Here is a 17,822-nt window from a genome sequence, read left to right as displayed (position 1 = left end):
GAAACTAGTATAAGGAGAAAAGTACCTGTTGGTTGCAGCTGAAACCAGTTGCTACCAGCTAAAATAAACTTCCTTAAACCAGTGTGGCCATTTTAGAGTTCTTGACCTGGGAGCAGACGTGTGATATTTCTTAGCAACGAAATGAACTGATCAAATAATAAAATAATGATGCTTTTTCAAGCAAGGCGGAACAGACCGCTCCCGCATGATAACAAAATTCACGAAAGCTTTTGACATTTTCGCAATCTTTCCGGCGTGCGTCCAGACATTTTCCAGTGGTTCATGCGCTTAAGTTTCTTTAACGCACTTTGAGTTTAGCGCCATGCTTCACGTAGAAACTGATTCCGCAGCATGAGAGGCTTCCTCGTGTACTTATATTTTCTGAAATGACCATATGTAGGTTTTCGAAAAAACAGGAACAAACTGAACATAGCTGTGAGAGTTTTCGCTCAAAACACATTAGTTTCGAAGGTTTTTTTTTCAGAAAAGTTTGCACTGATTTATTGATCCCCTAGAGAGAAGACAGAGTGCAGCTTTAAAAACACAGCGGAGAAACAAAAGCGGATGGTCATCTGTACCGCGAACAAAACGCTTGCTCCATAGTGTGTACTAACGTGAAAACGGGGGATGGCCTCCTTCATTATAGATGCATGCAAGTTAAAGTCGTAGCATTGATTCGTCAGTAACCACCAAATGTTTCTTGGGATGCAGTGTCTGCCGCGTCATGAGACTAGATGACTAAGATTGAGCTCTTTGCAAATTTTCGCATTTGCATGCCTGAGCCAGCGCAACGACAAATCTTTAATATTGGCTCTCTTTGAAAACACAGACCTCAGTAGCACCCGACGCCGCGATCGCGTTTAACTCGTGCCAGTTCGGGCGGCGGCGAGTTTATCCTCCGGCAGGTGCGCTGCTCGCCTCAAGTAGCACTTCTTCAGCGCCGGAGTTCCGTTATCCAGTTGCCTACAAGAGTGAGACTTCAATGGCTCTACTGCCGGACATCAAAACGAAGAATGGGCAATACAATGACCTTATAATGGAAGACGTGGTATCCAGATATTGTTCTATTGTCTTTACTTTCTTCGATTGTCAAAGCGGATCTTCACTTACAATCCGAAATAAATTGAAGTTGGCAAAAACCTCACCTGGAAACTACATCGGAGCTTCTCCTTTACACTGCACTGAATTTTTGAGCATCAATTTAAAACCAAAATTAATGATTAAATAGTCCGATGCGACCAAATCCTTATACCCCATTTGGGCCTTTTTTGTTGAGGAGCCAGATGCACTTTTCGTACTACATATCATATTTCATTCGAATTCGGCCGTCGACAGGCACTAATGAATTGATAGCGTTCTCACCGAAGTGAAATGAACAGCATGCAACTAAAGCAGAATTGTCAGCACAAAACAGTAGGATAACAACCAGAGCAGGCGGCCTTGTAAACAGCCGCAAGGAGAGCGAATTTTTCCCTTACATTTACTATTGCGGTTCCAGATTGCATCCACAAACCATTCTTTTAATACAAACAAAAAATAAAAAGTAGGTATAAGAAGAAATGGTTGAATAAGACGACATAACAGGCCGTTTTTATTTCTTTTCGGAACACTTCCATTTCCAGAGGGGCACTTTTTCTCAATCATTCTCTTTGGACGGCGACAAAATGCCGGCCACTTGCACATATCTCCTGATAACTTTTGTAACCACTTGGATTTTAACAGAAGTCTCTGAACAGGCAATGTGGCGTGATCCAGGCGCCTACAAGAAGGGTAAGCCATACAATTTCAGTTAGCGTTTTTTGCGCTTTTCGTTCGTTAAGTTGTACATATTGCCAATGGCGTTGGCTCGCAGTGAGTTCTCGTATAGCCGCCGGAAGCTAATTGAACATTCATCTCTCTCAAATCGATGTGATGGCAATTTTTGTAGTGAGCTACAACCATTTAGCTTCATTTCAATTGCTTACCTTTTGTGTGAACGAAAAACGTGGATAAATCACTCAACTTCATCTGGAGTATATGCCCCTAGTATGTGCCCGGCAGAAGGGGTAGTGAAAATATATGACATGTGATTACATTATGGCTCGGTTATCAAGGCATGAATCTTCCTCGTTCATGAGGCGGAAACCCGTGAAGTGCTCTGATCTAACAGTGATTTAACGGAGTGACTCAGCCATAAGTCTGTTAGCGGCTTTCAGAAGTCAATGTGCATACGGAGCATAAAGCATGCAAGAGGTTCGAAAGAATATTTGGTCGAATAAGGTGACATTAAGTGCATTTTTTGCAGCGATCCTGAAGTCTCATGCTTTAATTAGGCAGGAAACTGGTGCCTTCTTATAAAACCGTATTTTGTGTAATAGCTTGGTTGTCTCCTATAGCACCAGTTGTTCCCTGCCAGAAAAGATCAAATTGCCTCTTTTATGCAGCTCTGAGCATATATATAGTAAATGCATTTTTTAATAGAGGTTGTGCTGTTGAGTTTAATATTTCATAACAAGTCGCAGGTAATCAAGCTGAGCGTCCACAAGATATCGCGCACGGTGGGAATAAAAAACAAAGTGTATCATTTGTGCCCTTTTCTTCCTATTCCAAAGAAGATGTACAACTTTGCACTTAAGAAACAACTGCTCAATGGTTTCCACTATAAAGCAGAGACGAAATTTCAAAACACAAAAAGACGTATTTCCTTTTAAAAATTTTATATGTGGAGGCCCGGTTTGTTGTCCAGAAAAAAGGTTTTGTAGAACGCAAATCGGCATCTTGCACTCTTCCATTAACACATATCATGCCCATTTAGGCCGAAGAACTTAGAGTGATAGAGTGGACCTAAGCAGAAGATAGCCTAGGCCACCGTTTATTATTTTCCGCCTTTGCCGACGTGTTTAGCCTGTAGTCTTTCACGAGTGCAACTTTCTGTCATCACAACTCTTCAGAATTAATACTCTATAACTTCAGAGCAAAAAACCGCGTAAAGAGAAATGAATGAAGAGCCTTCGCGAAATTATGCAACCTGAAAGTAGTGAGAATATTTTTTCAATTTGTAAAATGTTCATAAAATTCCACCAAAACTAGACGCTTTCGAGAGAGGTAACTGGTCAATGTGTGTTTGTACCTCTTGTGAAATAAAGGGCTACTGATAACTGAAAAACCATTTTTCACAGGCGTGCTACAAAGAACATGAAACACGTGGGAAGAAACGACAACGCCAAGATATGAACTCCATGAGAAATTCAAAAGAATTCATTAACAGCGAATATACTTCGGTCACAAATGGTTACAAGAGTGCCACCCGACAAAATGAGTGGGAATCAATATTATCGTTGCATGACGCTGCGGAAGAACCAAAGCTTGACCTCTAAGTCTTTCGTAGTGCAAAGCGTGCGTTGAAAAGATCGAACTCTTCACTGTCTGGTTTTGCGCCCTTCATTTTAAAATGACGTTTGTCGCAAGCAACGGACTCCCTATAAATGCCAAATAGTTATTATTCTAACTCTGAGAGGTTCTAAAAAAATGTTTAAGTTCCTTCTGGTATATTCTGTAAAACATAAAAAAGCAAAATTGACTGTGTATCACACGTATCTAATGATTAAACTGCCTGTCAAGTGCAAACAACGGCTTCCTACAAGAAATACAACAATGCGACTGCGATTGCAGAAGAATGAAAACTTCGTAGTCATTAATTTGTGATAAGTTTAGCTTTTTAAAGCGTCCTCTACTGCCTAAAGTTTCAACGACCATTTTCACCGAGCCAAGCAGCGGCCACACACTGGCAGTAGAAAGAAAGTGGGAGAATTTAACATACAAACCAACTGGAAAGGAGCGCAGAAAATGTAGAAATCTATTTTACGCAACAGGAGATGACGAGATAGTTGGGACATACATAAATAAGGAGTTAACTCCGCGCACGGTCAAGACAACAGCAAGAAACAAAACGACACCCAGAAGCGCTGATTGTCAAAGGTTCACAATCTGCGTTGCTAAGTGTTGTATGTGTTTCATCCTGTCGTCTTACGCTTTCGCGCAGTTAATCTCTTAATTAACTAATCAAAGCTAGTGTGACAAGGCCTCAGAATGCGGCGAAATATTAATAACATTAATAATAATTGGCTTTTGAGGAAAGGATATGGCGCAGTATCTGTCTCATATATCGTTAGACACCTGAACCGCGCCGTATGGGAAGGGATAAGGGAGGGAGTGAAGGAAGAAAGGAAGAAAGGGGTGCAGTAGTGGAGGGCTACGGAATAATTTCGACCACTTCGGGATCTTTAACGTGCACTGACATCGCACAGCACACGGGCGACTTACCGTTTTGCCTCCATAAAAACGGAGCCGCAGCGGTGGGGTTCGAACCCGTGAATTCCTGATTAGTAGCCGAGCGCCGTAACCACTGAGCCACCGCGGCGGGTCGGCGAAATATTGCAAAACCCGAATCCCTGAATCATCTGTACCACGTGACAAAACTTTATCTGTTCTTTCACTGTGATCACAAGCAGCGACGCGATGAGTCGGGTCACCTATACAATCGAAGTCACCCTTTATGGAGACGTGTTGCTCACAGCACAGTAAACTAGCCATATGCCTTCAAAGAGACCATTGTGTTTTACCATAGCAATGAAAGCGCAAACAATATTCAGTCGCCGTGACCTCCATTTATATAGACAATCTTGATTAGTAACCACCCACCGGTCACGATGATATCAGTATTGGCAGAAGAAAGAAAGTGTCCCGCAAAAATGTCCCCTCAGCTGCATGCGCCTTGATGAAGTTCTGATCGACAAAACAGGCAGTACAGCCCTCTCTGTCGACATCACGCTTTCAATTTTCTTCTCTTGGAACAGCATCAAGGCGCCTGCTGTAGAAAGGGCACGTAAATTTTACACAGACATTGCTCTGCCGCAATATTGGCGAAACGGGGCTATAGCGCTGCCGGATTGTAGTTAAAAGAAAATAGTGACATTATCACCATTGAAGCCGCTTTTGAAAAGTGCTGGCCATTTTTTGCATTTTTCTCGCACCATCGTATTTTATTTTCTATATATACAGAGACTTGCACCATTTGTTAGAATTCATACGCCTAACACTTTGGACTAAATTCCCGTTTAGTGCCTCCTACAGAGTCATTTCTTCTCAGACGCCAAGCGTCATGACGCTACAATCCTAAGCATTTGCTGTACGTTTCAAAACTGGCACTGTGTGCTGAGTCTGCTACAAATTCGACGCATGGCTTCCAGACATCTATGGCGGCCAGAGGACCTGTTCGAAGGCACGAACCGAACTTGAGGGCAGGAATCACACTTAGAAGCACTTGCAAAGAACATCGTCTTTCTCTTGCATCGTCTCCTGCAACGGCGCAGAAAGTGCCGAGAAAACCGTAATTTTCTGTTTGCCGCAGTCTTTCCAAGTCAGACTAATATCGCCTTATTTGCAACGCTGAAGAACATCACTCCCATCGGGCACTGTACACTCACGCTTAAATTTCATTATGAGATTAATCTGTACATCTTCGCATTGCTATAGGAGCCGCGTTAAAGCTATCTTCCGTTATTCTTTTTCTAGGAAAGTGCTATTATAATGGCTCTGTATATAGCCCAGATGATAACTTCTACGATACCAAGCAATGCGTGAAGCATGGTTGCATCGAGGTAAACGGTACTTATGGCTACCTCTTCGGGCGGACGTAAGTTTATTGCCAACAGCTATTCTTCTTGAGCACAGTTGTTTAACATGCGTCACAATTTCCGTCTGGAGACAGCATAGGGAAAACTATTGAGAGGAAAATTAGCATATGGGGTGTTTTACAAATAAAACGGCAAAGATACTCCACCGACCACGCTTGGTGAAAACTCGCATCCTCTACGCCGACGCCACATACAAAGACAGCCTTAAGCGAGAGATGACCTGACATCAGAATGACGCCGCCGCTCAGCAAAACCACACCCACGTACCTTAGCCACGAACACAGCACCCGAAGAAGCCGACACCAAACTCCAAGAGCAACTTGCAATGCCACAATGCGAGGATACGGGAAAGCGGCCTCAAAGTAGCCGTTGACGGTAGCATGGTAAATGCGGTAGTGGACACAAGAGCCTACTGCTCTGCCATTAATTTACCGTTTGCAGTTGAGCACAAGAAAGCTATGAGCGTCCGAGGTTGCTCAGTGGTTGCGGTTGCGCTGTGGCACTCAGCTGCTGGCCCGAAAGACGCGGGTTTACTGCCGGCTGCGGCAATCGCATTTCGACGAAGACGAAATGCCAGAGGCTTGTGTACTGTGCGATGTCAGGACATATTAACCAACCTCAGATGACCAAAATTTCCGGAGCTCTCCACTACAGCGTCCCTCATAGCCTCTGCAGCTTTGGGACGTTAAAACCTCATAAAGCAAACCAATAAACCAATCAAGGAAGTGGTCACTTGGCACGGTCCACAAATATACACCGCTGGAGGCCACCAAGTTGCACCGTCAGGGCTGTGTACCGCAGGAGGAAAGGTCAGCACAGATACCTATATTGCGTCTAGAATAGCTGCGCAGCAATCTTCCAGAGTCGTAATCTTATACGTCTAGACTAAGTAGTGAGTGATATTGACCTAGAATCCAAATTCATCACGTTTTCGGAAGAGGAAGCCCTACCTTCCAAGGGAACACTAAATTATCCCGTTGCGTTGAGTGTACACGGGGAAGACGGTAGCGTACAACCCCGGTTACGTCTCATCAGCCCGAAGGGTGCCACGATTACTGAGAACATTGAGGGCATTGTCGAGCGAAACACGCAATTGCTCGTAGACCTAGGACTGGCCATTTGTCCACGCAACACTCATTTCTGAAACGGAAAAGACAGGGTTCTGGTGAGAAACTTGAAGGAACACTGACACTTCAACAGTGTCATAAATATTGCCGTAGTCGAACTAACCGACGTTGGATACGCCGCCGCCCTCTCCGTTCGATCCGCCCCAGATTCCTGAAAGGAGCGAACTCGCCCACTTTCGTCATCACCCTCGCAGTACTCCAGAACAGATAGCAGCATACCCTCGCTCCTATTCAAAGTTACAGCGAATGCTTTTAGCCACCGTCCGATATCCGAAAAACACCTATTGCCAAACATCGCATTGCTGATGACGAACACGCCAGGCCTCTCTACTAAAGCCCTTTCTGTAAAGCCGCTTCTGTACCAAGCGGAAGAAATACTTTGTCACGACGTTATGAAGATTTCGAGGAAGCCTTGTTAGACACCAGTAGCTCTAGTGAGAAGTAATGGCGCCACACTCTGGTTCTGCGTCTATTACCCTTGCTTGAACAACATAATGAAGTATGTCTACCCTCCTCTCCCACATCGCCGACACATCTGACTGGCTCCTTAACACAGAGTACACCCCTTCGATTGACCCTCAAGAGCGGCTACTAGAAAATTAAGGTCGATGAAAGATGCCAAGAGATGAGCGCATTCACAACGTCGGATGGCCAATTTCAGTTCATTGTGATGCCATTTCGTCTCTGTTCCACACCAGGTACATTCCAACATGTCTTGAATACAGTATTGACTGGTTGCAGCAGAAGATTTCTTTAGTGACCTCAGATGGCATCATTGTCTTTGACTCGAGCATTGGTCCCCACAAAAAAGGCTTTGAACAGTGTTGGAACCTACGAAGGCATCTGGGCTAACCATGAAACCAGAGCGGTACCACTTCGCCAATGCGGGGCTGCTGTTTCTGGGCCACATTGTAAGCAATGATGGAATATGACCTCACGTAGAGAAAGCAGGTGCGGTCCCACAGTTACCGCTGCCTGGAGACAAGACCGCTGCGCGCTGATTCTTGGGACTGTTGGTGTAATGACGACGATTTGTTAAGAATTTCTCGCCAACACTCTGACTTTACGCACAAAGGCAGTCATGCTATTTAAATGGCAAGCACGGCAAGCGGAAGCCATCACATAACTTCAGCGTCGTTTAGAGTCCTTTCCCAGTCCTTGGACAATTTAACAATAAAATCGTAAGACTTTAACGTAGTAAAACCGAGAAGGTGTGCAAAGGCATGTGTTTAGCCTGAGTGGCTCATGGTTTTGCTTTGCTGCGTCGTTGTCATGTGTGGCAGCGATATTCGACTCAGGTTAAGCTCTGATAGAGGCTAAGCTGATCTGATCTGTTCGCACCCCAGATCGAAGTTGATGAAGGCGATGATCTGCAATGTACAGTGCGACGGCAATATAGATTAGTCCACTGGTGTCTGAGCAGTCTCTCGGAACAAGCGGTCGGCGAAGCGAGACACATCCCGGCGTTCTTCAAGGAAGAATCTGTGCTGAAGTGTTTCTTGGTGCTGCTGACTGCCTCTGCGTCTTCTAACCTGCCGTCAACTACTTGCGAGGCCGTTTCGCTAGTGAGGTATTTGGCCCGGTTTTTCCCCTTTTGAGTGCGTCCTGTCTTATTAGGCTTCGCACAATGGCTATGCCATCCCCGGGCACAGGTCCGGTAACTTGGTTCGCCAGTTTGCCGGCTGAAAATATTCCAGTAAAGTCTTTTTCACAAAACGGTGTGAAGGACATCCCTGTGACGCTGGTGCCTGTAGGAGATAGATTCATTAAAATAAAAAGTTCACATCTGATCTGGGATCAGTTGAAGGCTGCGACAAGCCACTATCTGGAAATTGCTGACGTTCAGCCTTTTGGCAAAAGAGGAATTCTGCGCAGATAACCTGATTTGGATTGTGTTGCAGACTTTCTGCAGTGCACTTCTTTCGTCTCACTTCCGGTGAAAGCGTTTTTTCCTGCGCAACTTGCCTGCGTAAAAGTAATAATACGCGGTGTAGATCTCTCCGCTACCCCAGAGGAAATTCTTGCAGATTTCCATAATGCCACTGTCGACATCCTCTCAGTTTACTGCTGCAACAGAGAGGCTGGAGGCTCTCGTATTCCAACTGAGTCAGTCATAGCGACTTTTGCGGTGTCCTCTTGCCCATGTGAAATCAGAGTCTGGCCCATTGTATACTGTGTTGACCTACTGTAGCCCCGACCATTACAATGTAAGAACTGCTGGCGTTTTGGTCACAATGGGAATTCTTGCAAGTCGGCAACGCGCTGCCGCGTTTGCGGCGGTGATCATGCTTCCGACGTCTGCACTTGAGTCATTTAGCGGTTGATTTTGCCGCTCTGATCCCACAGCTGACGATCCCACCAGTCCGAAGCGTGCCGATGAACAGTATGTCTTGGACATTATTCAACGCGAACGGTGTTCACGCGCAGATGCTTATGCCCTTCTTGACAGATGACAGAGCTCGTACGCAAATATCCGCACGACCGCTGCCGATGTGGAGACAATCTTAACAAAGTAGGTCGTCGCTGCGGTAGAGAACGCTGTTGCTGAAGTGCTTGACCGCATGATTAATACGTTCAGTGACGCATTATCTCAGGTAATTTCCACGCAGGCTGTTTCATCGGCATTAGGTAACCTAACCTCGTCTACCAGTTCCCCATCCAATGTATCTGCTGACAATATTCAACAACTCTCTCCTTCTGCCTCCACGCCTGTGAGTGTAAATGTCTCGGACCCAGTCTCCCTCTATAAGGCTTGTGAGTCAGACGTTGAAATGACAACTCAATCTCAGAAGCGTCGTGCTTCCTCTTCCCCTTCTAAATCAGACCATCCGCATATCAAGACCAAGAAAGGTTCGCCAGGAACTGCAAAGAAATCGCAGGCGTTGAAAGAGGCTGTTGCTTCCTCATTTTAAAAGCAATAATCATGGCGGGTATCTTTGTTCTCCAGTGGAATTGCCGATCTATCGCATCTTCTTTCCACTATTTCCAGCATTGTGTTCTTCAATTTTCTCCAGACCATATTTTACTACATAGAATCGTGGCTCTCTCCAAATCGTCCTTTTGCAATTCAAAGCTACTCTGTTTTAGCGCTGATCGCCCAAACGGAAGGGGTAAAGGCTTGGTAACAATGATTTCGTCAAAACTGTACCATCGTGCTAAGGTGTCTCATAAATTAATGCAACCTGATTGTGAAATTCTTGCAGTTGACATCCTTGTGCCGCAGTGTGCCCCTGTTACAGTTGCGAATACCTACTTCCCCGCCGGTGTCCGTAGCACGGACGGGCTAGATGCTTTACTGCGCAACAGCAAAAATGTAGTTCTGGGTGGGGACTTCAATTCGCACCACGTTATATCAGGTGTCAGGACAGACTACAGCGGGCAGTTACATTGGTCTTGAATGTCAGCAAATGGTGTCAGCTGTTATAACAGTCGCGCCATTACTTGCATGAGGGCAAACTCTCGGTCCGCTATCGATTTAACTTTAGCTGTCAATGGTATTGGGGTATCTTCGTGGTCTACAATTGACCACGGTACGTCAAGTGACCACAATCCAATCACTTTCACTACTGCATGCAGCCCCTTAGGTCGACTGGTTACGCACATAAATTAGTCAATAATACACTATTCAAGAGACTTAAAGGTGAGGCCTTCTCATCGGTTGTTCCCTCGGATAATTCTGACCGCGGTCCTCAAGTTTTAACTTTCGTGTTACACGCCACTCGGCGATCAGTTTTTACGGTTCAGTGAACCGTTAAAAATAAAACTCCTACGAACTGGTGGAATGAAGCATGCGAAAAAACTAATCGTCAGAGGAAAGCCGCATGGAAGAGCCTAGGGCATAACCAGTGCCCTAAGAACTGAATCAATTACAAATTCTTTGCAGCATCTTTTAAAAGAACCATATCTAAGGCTAAGGATGACTACAATGCAAATCTGAACAACTATTTGTCCATCGCAGTCAATCGGAAATCTCTCTATAGATACATGGAACGTACTAACGTGCTGCCCTCTTCTCATGTCGCTCAATCTACAGTGCTGCCCCCTCGGGATGAAAAAGAACAATTGGAGTTTATAGCTCAAGGCCTTGCTGCGCGTTTTCATGCTCGCAGTGCCTTTCTTTCGACTCCATTCTATTTGAGTGCAGATTTTACTGAGGTTTCTGTATCTGATTTAACGTCTATAGTAAATTGTCTGCAGTCTGCTGCCCCTGGGGTTGACGGAGTAACTATTGGCATGCTGAAGATACTAATTCAAGACTTTTCCCTGGACCTCTTGCAGATTGTTAACTCGTTTCTGGAAAAAGCCTGGATTCCACAAAATTGTAAAACAGCAAATATAATTTTATTGCTCAAAGACCAGACAAAGGGTTTCGAGTTCGACAATATTCGGCCGATTGCTCTCACATCAAATTTGGTTAAGCTTGTAGAACGGGTAGTTTTCATCCGCCTCACGAATCATGTTCTGTCTCTTCGAGGCTTCAGTGAGGCTCAGATTGGTTTTCGAAGTGGGTGTTCAATTTTTACCGCACAAATAGACTTGGAGAGCCGTATTAGGGTAAAAAGAGGTATCTGATATGGTTACTTTAGATATTGCTAAGGCGTATTACAGCGTTGAACACAGCATTTTGCTTCAAAAGGTAGCTGGTGTACAACCTCCTTCCTACCTCTTCGCGTAGATAAGGGAGCTATTAAGGACCACATCTTTCTTTTGCACTAAGGGTACGTTAAATTCTAACACATACGCCCAGTCTTGAGTTGTCCCACAAGGCTCCGTTCTTTCGCCGTTGTTGTTAAACATACAAATGCGTGATATCCGTATTCACCCGGGAGTCAAAGTATGTGTATGCGGATGATATTGCTTTTTTCGCTTCTGCCAAAAATATCCATATCCTGTATCAATTGTTGCAGGAGTATTTAAATGGTCTTGAAGTTTGGCTCGACAGCCTGATATTAACTTTAAATGTCAACAAGTGTGCCGTCCTTGTTTTTCCTCTCTACATTTCTTTGTCGTATCATTCTATCCTAATCCCGCAACTTAATTCGATTAAATATTTGGGTATACTATAAGACCCGCAGTTAGACTGGCGGCCCCATATTAAAAGCATTGTGCCTAAATTTGAGCGTGCCCTTCACCGGTCGGTTAGGATCAGCAACAAAAAAATTGGTATGTGTCGCGACACTTTGCTCTTTCTCTATAAGGCCTATGTGCGGCCAATACTTGAATTCGGCTCTGTTCTCTATTCTGGGTGCCCAAAGTACAAGCTTGAACCCCTGTTTGTTGTGGAACTCCGCGCTCTGCGCCTTTGCTTAGGTCAGCCTAAATCGGTGGCGAATGCTGGGCTGTACTTGAAGGCGCGGATACCTGATCTTTATTCGATGTTCAACATTCTTACTGTGCGGATGTTTTCCACGTCCTTGGAGCGTGTTCCTGGATTGGCTAACCCCATTTTCACAACAAACCCATCTCTATTATTTTGTTCTTGGCATAGGTACAAGCTTCCTCAGGTTGTGTTCACCATTTCCCTGCTGTCAAAAATTTCCGTATCAATAAATTCTGTAGTACCAATTGTCCCCCGCCGCGCTGACACGGTGGTCTCCTGTGATGACACCCTCCCAGGGAATGCGAAAGATCTGCCTCCCAGTGCATTAAAAGTCATATGAAGGAGTATCTGCGTATTTTTTGACCTTATTGCCGTTTTTACAGACACCTCCCAGCAAAATGAAAAGGCAGCTATTGGCATTTACTCAATGGCTCTTGATTGGAGTTATTCAGTTCGGGCCCCTGACTATACCTCGATTTTTGTCGCCGAGTTTCTAGCCATTGAGTTGGCCTTAATCAGGATCCCCTGCAATATCTCTCAGGTTATTATACTTTCAGACAGCCTTTCTGTCTTGACAGCGCACGAAAAATCGAGGGATACCCCTATGAGCCATTCCCTTCGATTTGTCTTCCACCACATATTACAGAAGCTTGTTTTCACTGGACCCCTGGGCACTGTGGCATTGTTTCTAATGAGAGGGCAGATTTTTTAGCTAAGCCCACCCTTGGGGGACCTATTGCCCCATTCGTCCCTAATACTGTCTTCTTAACTGCAGCATGCATTCAACGGTTCCAGTGCCTCCACTAATTGAGCCATGAGCCTCTCCTTGCTGTAGCGGATTTTCAACGCCTGGCATTTCCTTGGAGTATGCGGATGTTCAGTTTGAGGAAATTTGAGGTGTTCATGAGCCTCCTGCGTTGCAGAATACCATGTCTATCTGTCTATGTCTATGTCTATCTGGGTTGTCGCTGACCAACCTTTGTGAGTCTTGTGGCGAAATAAAGTAAATAGATCACTTTTTCCTCTTTTGCCGGCGGCTCACTTCTCTCCGTAGAACATACTTGGAGATCCCCCTCGCTCGACTGGGGCTCCGTCTATCTATTCCAATCCTACTCTCCTTTGGGGCAAGCGCCAAGGGATATGCCTTGAAACCTTTGTGCGTTTTTTTTCATGGGTATATAATTGCATCAGTTAGATTCTTATGCTAAAATGTGAATTCACAGCATTTTCATTTCCTTTTTTTCATCTTTTTTCATCCAAATTTGCGTCTTCCAAAATTATCAAATTACTCCACTCCTTAACCATGTGTCCGTTTGTATCAACAATGTACCCTGGCCGATCCCCCACGGTGGGTACATGCCATTCAGCCAGAGGCCATCATCATCATCATCATCAATATAGCATAGTGCTCTAGTGTACTGACCTGCGAAGCTGATCTGTTCGGGCCTCTGTCGGTTCGAATCCCAGTCACGGCACTATTGAGTTTGTTATTTATTTCTCACACAAGAAACTTAGCTTAGCGTAGATCTCGCTCGACGACGGCTTAGGGCCGTAAAATCGGCTGCCAAGATTCACGGATGTGTTTGGTGAGCGAAAGAAAAAGATTGGTACGTTGGAAAGAGGAAGCGAGCGTGTCCGAATGGTGTCGCACGAAAACGCCGAAACAGAAATTCACATTGACGCAAGCCCTGTAGGCGTAGGGGCTGTCCACACTGAGAAAACCGACTGTCTGGAAAATGACATCGCTTACGCTAGCCGTTCCCTGTCAAAAACCGAGGCTAACTATTACAGGACCGAGAAGCAATGTCTCGCCATCATCTGGGCTGCGTCGAAGTTGCGTCTCTACTTGTACTGATTACCATTCGATATGGTCAGCGATCACCACACACTGCGCTGGCTTTTTTTCAAGGTCCCTCCCGGCCGCCTCACAGCATGGAGCTTGCGCGCTCAGGAGTTTTACATCACCGTCGTCTACAATTCTTAATGGGAGCTCAGCAAACCGGACTGCTTATCTCGAGCCTTTTTTGACAACCCGCTGGAAGTGGACGATGAGGACGCTTTTTTGGTAAAGATATACAAGCTTCGGTGATACGTTGGCCATATCTGGAAAAATACCGGGTATATTGTAACGACATGGAAGAGGCCTTTACCCTGCTGTGAGCATAAGTCAGGTTGACGATTATAATGATTATGAAGCTGCAGTGACTTCGCGTAGCACCAACGCTCGGACCCCGGCCTGCATTTTCGAAGGCAAGGCTTCTATACCATAAACAGGCTTTGAGCAAAGTCCTCTTTCTGTATGTAAAATGGCATCACATCTTCTCACACCTTATAAGAAATTCGGGAAGCTTTCCACGACGAACCAACGCGACCACTTCGAGCTTATCTGCACTCTTTGCAGTATTCAAGACAAATGATACTGGCTACAAATGCCTGTCGAGATGACACGGTACGTCAAAAAGTGCTGTGAGTCAGCGACGCAAGACGCCACTGATCCGGCCAGCTGAACTATTGCAGCTCATTCACTACCGAACAAGCCCTTTCAAGAGATTGGAATGGATTGCCTCGGCCTTTTCCCTATGTCCCCAGCGGGTAAGTGGTGGAACTTCGTGGTGGCCGGAGTACCTGACCTTCTGACCCGATGCAAAAGCCCTGCCGAGTGGTACTGCAGCGGATGTCGCAAACCTTTTCGTTGAGAAGATCCTTTTGCGCCACGGCACCCCTGACGTTCTCGTCATGGGCAGGAAAATAGTATTTACGGCCGAAGTCGCTCAACACCTCCACCGGGTTTCAAACACCTGTGACGGCAGTTAGTACGGCACATAAAAGATTTTTCAAAAGAAAATGCTTTTTTTGCTGACCTGCACCTAGAAATAACTGAAGGACACCGCGGCGGCGATAGCAACAAGACAAACGTGCTTGGCGGTCGTGGAACAAAATGCCTACTGAATTCGGCTGCACTGAATCTATAGCTTCCAAGCAAACCTCAAGATAAGGCAACAAAACCAACTACAACTTGGAACAATGTGGAAGCAATTCCGCGTGAGCGCGATCACTACAGACAAGTATGGTCGCGTGTGGCGTCACAAAAAAAAACAAATGATAAGTTCACGTGCCGGCGGCATTGAACGTGAATAAAGAAACGGTATAAAATTTTTGATAGGAATGTAACGTCCCAAAGCGACTCAGTCTATGAGGGACGCCGTAGTGAAGGGCTCCGGACATTTGGACGACCTGGAGTTCTTTATTGTGCACTGACATCGCACAGGACACAGGCCTCTAGAATTTTTTCTACACCGAAATTCGACCGCCGCGGCCGGGATCGAACCCGCGTGTTTCTGGTCAGTAGCCGAGCGAAACAACCAGTGAGCCACCGAAGCGGCTAACAGTACAAACTTCGGCGGCGTTATTCTCTCCCGAAAATGTACATAAGCATTAGTGTAAGTTTCCGAACGATTGAAAGTAACATATTTTCAATGTCAGGCCGCGGAACTACATTGGGCTGTTACAGGAGAGCCTGACAAGCCGCGAAAACCCGCATAGCACACGGTAGTAGCGCCAGATTCAGAGCTGAGTCCAAGAGAAAGCAGAACTCGAAACGCATGCAAGATACAGCAATAGGAGAGCCAAAAGGAACCAGCAGCAAACCAAACCATAAGCATCCCAGTTTTTAAGTTGTATTTGTGGGGAATATTACGCGTTCTCAGAATAATAAGAGATGGAAGCGTACTCAAAATGGTGCCTTTATATTCCAAGAACAAATACGGTTTGTGATAATCGGGGATATACAAATCATCAACGGCGCAAAAAAAAAGATTCCACTTGCTTACTGTTAAAGTTTTCACTATCAAATCGCACCAATTGGGTTTTCAGCTTTCATGCCTTTGAATTCCCTGTTTATACGAAATTATTTTCTGCTTTCTTATCCTAATAAAATATTTGTTGCAGGTGCAGCCTAATAATAGCGAAGCCACCTTGCTTCCTCACACCAATTACGGAAGGAGAATACCCCTACTGCTGCCCGAAAAAGAAATGTCCAGAAGGTCACTGATAACAGAGGGAATAAATAAGCAGTTATGAGCCTAGGGAGTTTTTGGAGATATATCGTATAAAAAGTGAATGTATGTGTGGAACTTGACCGGGAGATCTTCGATAAACCGACCGGCTGAAACAAGTGTCACGTGCAACGTTCGGCAAGCTGATGTCACGCGTCGTCATAGCAACGGAAAGTGCTGACGTCACATCACCTGCCAAGCGCAGCGCCGGCTCTGAGGGGAGCACAGCATACGCGACGGGCGGCTAGACCTGGCGTAGTAATGCTTTCGCAATAAAGCAGCAGCAGTAGTGCCACTCCGTGCACGGCGCGCTAACGCAGCTACCCAATAGCGCACACCTGTGTGCACTGCGCGAACCAGCTGCTGCGAAAGCGCCAACAGCTGTTCAGAGTGCAGACATAGCGACTAGAATCTTCAGCGCAGATGTTCTCCGCTCATTAGAATAGCGACTACAGCGTTCACCGAAGTAGATACGGACCTGTCCCCGACTTCTGACTGACACATACTATAGAATAGGCATGCAGAATTGTAATTGATCAAGATATATGTTTACCATACTGCTTGCCTTATGTTAGAAAAATGGTGTACGCGCAGGCCTTATTAAAGCTGGGCGTAAGTTGTTGTACCGAGTTGTTAATCCAGTAGAACGGAGGAAGCTACCGTTAAAGAAAATTAACAAGAACGTCTGCAGACACCCTGACGGGCCGCCCCGGGCCTGTCGAGAACTTACGGGGAATTCCTCCGTCTCCTTAACTTTATAATAACAGCTGCTATGGTAAACAAAAACGGGTCGCCAATGATTGCCTATATCTATGAGACAATGTGGAAAAATATAGGTTCGTCTGTGCGGATAGGTGAAGCATCTGAAATAAAAACGCGCTAGGTAGTCTGCAAACCTCTATTTTGTAAAGAAAAATCTGGCAAATGCAACATTCCTATCGCCACTGTAGGGCCATTTCTCCAAGTAAGCTCCACTGCGTGAAGGTAGTGCTAACGCGACAGCGTTAAGGGCTTCGTTAAGCGGAGCACCTGGCATAATCGTCGTTGTCGCTATGATTGGTCGAAAGGATCGTGATTTAAAATGTTTAGCTTTAGAATAAAAACAATGAAAATAAATTAAATCGTTTTTTAGAGGTCGTATCAAGCTTCAAATATCAATATGACAAATATGAATGTAATGAAAATCAATTGCTCTGAAAACAAATATTGGGCAAGTTAGTTGGTATTCGAACCCATTAATCTTAGGTTGCGAGTGACATACGCTAACCCTAGGCCTTATAAGCCACTGTTTTTCTTCATTGCATCAAAATCAACCTCACGGACTTGCCGTATGACTTACAAACATGATAATTCCACGATACCAACACACATTACCATGCGTTCATATAACTTTTTCTCCCTGCCCATCAAAATTGCCGGAGACATAAACATGCGTGGAGAACACATGCTACCTGTGTTGTTTCGGCACTGGTCCTGATCTCTTATATCTCGCCATCGCTATTACGATGCCAAAGGAAAAGACTCCCTCTTGTATTAATGGTAACGACAAGTCCATTGTTCTTGTTTTAGAAAATTTTTTATTATCCCTGAACACCTAATACCTCATCCTAGTCCGTTTTGTTAACAGCGAAGTCATCGAGGACAA

At 45.2% G+C, this 17,822-nt stretch overlaps 1 long non-coding RNA gene across 1 annotated transcript; it reads left to right on the top strand.

The window, feature by feature from the left end:
* The first annotated feature begins 1,635 nt into the window (after positions 1–1,635).
* On the top strand, positions 1,636–16,231 carry LOC144100562 (uncharacterized). The gene is made up of 3 exons (XR_013307733.1): positions 1,636–1,770; positions 5,554–5,674; positions 16,071–16,231. It is a non-coding gene; the product is annotated as an uncharacterized LOC144100562 (long non-coding RNA).
* Positions 16,232–17,822: the final 1,591 nt, after the last annotated feature.

The sequence above is a fragment of the Amblyomma americanum genome, chromosome 8 (assembly GCF_052857255.1).
Source record: "Amblyomma americanum isolate KBUSLIRL-KWMA chromosome 8, ASM5285725v1, whole genome shotgun sequence".
In the NCBI taxonomy this organism is placed as follows: Eukaryota; Metazoa; Arthropoda; class Arachnida; order Ixodida; family Ixodidae; genus Amblyomma; species Amblyomma americanum.
Note: the sequence above shows the minus strand (reverse complement) of the source record. Positions and strands in the feature narration are given on the sequence as shown.